We start from the raw sequence: 2,602 nt of genomic DNA, 5'->3' as shown, positions 1-2,602 counted from the left end.
TGGACCCAGATTTGTAGCACTAATATACATGGAAGCCCAGTACCAAACTCACCACGGCTATAAATCAGCAGCCACTTTGGGTGTCATTTCTGGTTTATATTCTACTATTGTTCTGTGCTTTTAATTCGTGTCACTGCCATCTGTTCATTTGATGCTGTTTCATACTGTATGATTTGGCTGTGGAGATACTGTGCAGACGATATCTGTTGGACCATCAGACTGGATTAACTGCGTTGATAAATTCCACATTTTACATGTTGGGTCAGTGCAAAAAAAAAAAAAAAAAAAACAGAACAAAACAATAATAATAAACATTTAATCTATTATAGTTTGTCAGGTTCATATATATCAAAGATTAAACACATTTGAAAACATTCCATCTATTCATGCATGTGCTATTTGCAGACACTTGCAGACCATAGCACAGTGTGAGAGATGCTGAATTTGGAGTTCATTGCTACATCTGGACTGTTTTGTTTCTTTTGTCTATTAAGAATACATTACATTATTCCAATAATAACTAGTAAAGGTAAATTCCCCTGACTTTGACAGTGTGCCAGCAGATATGAAACTATACTTACCTGGCAGGGGAGATACCATGATCAAGAAGGTGGTTCACCCAGGGCGAGGCTCAGCCATTGCACTCCAGGTTGTGCTGACCCCTGCGAATTCCCCAAATGTGGGAATCTCGACTGCATAATTTCTGGTAGTGGGGGACTGCGTTCGCACTCTCCCCTCATAAAAAAATTGGGGGCACTAGTCACTGTTGTGTCTTGGGCAAGACACTTCACCCCAGCCTGGGGCGCGCCTTGCTAGTCATTGTATGACAGCAGATGACAACAGATGCTTGGCAGCAGCTGTAAAGAATTTCCCTCTGGGATTAATAAAGTATCTAAAATAAATAAAAAAATAAATAAATAAAAAATATAAGTAGTGTGCGTGGAGGGAGCCCTTTAAGTGCAAAGTAGTGCTGTACCTGAGAATAACCCTCCTGTAAAGACTGTAAAACCCATTGAGGCTAAATTGTACATGTTGGCCTATATAAATAAAAGTGACTTTACTTGTCAAGAACATTTTCCGTACACACACTATATGAAACAAGAAGGAAAGTAATGATCAACACATTTTTGTGTGTTGATTTTGAACAGGAGGAAACAAATCATGTTACTGGTGTGTGATAGACACACAAGTGTAAAACGAGCACAAGCCACGGGAAGAATTTATTGTTTGTTTTTGTAACACTTACTGAAATGGAACAGTTACTAACAATGGGGCAGATAAAAAGAGTCATTAAGATACTGCAAGCATAAAATATTTCACTGACATGAAGTAATGACGAATTAACCCTAATATGAGATTTCAGTGTGGTCCATGCAGGATCCATTCAGGCATCAGAGTAAACTGAGCAAGCTTTTATGAAGTAACTTTTATATCCTCCCTCTCATGTCCTAACCTTTGAATTCTTTCATTCCCAGCACATATAGGGTAATATTTCCTCTTCCTTCATGTCTGTGCAGCAGGGAAATACAATGACAGGTCAGGTCAAAATAGCTATTTTTGTTTTCTTTTTTTGGCAGTGTTGCAGGACTTTGTGTCTTAAATTGTGTTCATCACCCTAAACCTAAAATCCTCCTCCACTGCCTTTAATAAACCCACGATAAGTTTCCTTTCATCCCTTGGCCGCTTCAATTTTAGTGTGCCACCGAAGTTATTTAATCAGTGCTGCAGTGTCCCATTCACAGTGTATTACCAGTACTGTCTGCGATCTTTATCAGTGCAGTGATGTATGTATGAGGCAGATGTTCCAAGAGGCAGAGGAAACAGAGGCCATGAATGAATGAATTATTGGACCCACGAAAAGGAGCTATAGATACAGAATTTTGAGCCCTGTAATATGTTTGCTTTCTCTTGCTTATCTTGCCAGACAAGAATATACCTTATCTCAGACTGCTGGGGTCTGCATGAATGTGGAGCTTCTCCAGCTCGTCCTCTTGTTCAGTTTCTTTGTGTTGCATTTGGATAGGTTGTTGCTATTTACTGGGACTGTTGTTATTTTGCTGTTGTGCTGCTCTGTGTGTAACTTAGGATGGAACCTTCTGTTTGTTTTGTGCCATGGCTGCTGTCAGAGAGGCAAGTGTAAGACTTTTGATACTGAGAGTACTTGAGTTTATGTAAGCTCAAAATCCTCACAAACATCCTCACACACGGACACACCCTAATGTCCTTCCAGTGCCCCAATTTGGGAGCCTTGACAACAATAAAAAGCAACTATGTCAAATGTTTCCCTCCATGTTTCTTGTTATGTGAATTTGCAGTCAGTGTGTGTAGAATAGAAAAGGGCATCTGCACACACACACTTAACCACACACACATACAGCTGCAAGCCAGAAATACACTAGGCTGCTGGATAATGAGGGTGGACAGGGCGGAATTATCACTTCACATCACAATAATATTATCCTTCTCACAACTCCCGCAGCATCTTCCATGACGGTGTGACATTTCCATTTTACTTGAATTTAATCTTGGTCCTCTAAATAAAACCATAGCCTACAGGCCCTTCCTAAACTGACCCAGTCCTATTTTAATCACATGGAATTAA

General features: G+C 39.9%; 1 non-coding gene across 1 annotated transcript; it reads left to right on the top strand.

The window, feature by feature from the left end:
• The first annotated feature begins 573 nt into the window (after positions 1-573).
• LOC114442096 (U1 spliceosomal RNA) lies at positions 574-738 on the top strand. Its single transcript, XR_003671311.1, has one exon. It is a non-coding gene; the product is annotated as a U1 spliceosomal RNA (small nuclear RNA).
• The last annotated feature ends 1,864 nt before the right edge of the window (positions 739-2,602 follow it).

Source organism: Parambassis ranga, chromosome 9, assembly GCF_900634625.1.
Source record: "Parambassis ranga chromosome 9, fParRan2.1, whole genome shotgun sequence".
NCBI lineage: Eukaryota > Metazoa > Chordata > Actinopteri > Ambassidae > Parambassis > Parambassis ranga.
Note: the sequence above shows the minus strand (reverse complement) of the source record. Positions and strands in the feature narration are given on the sequence as shown.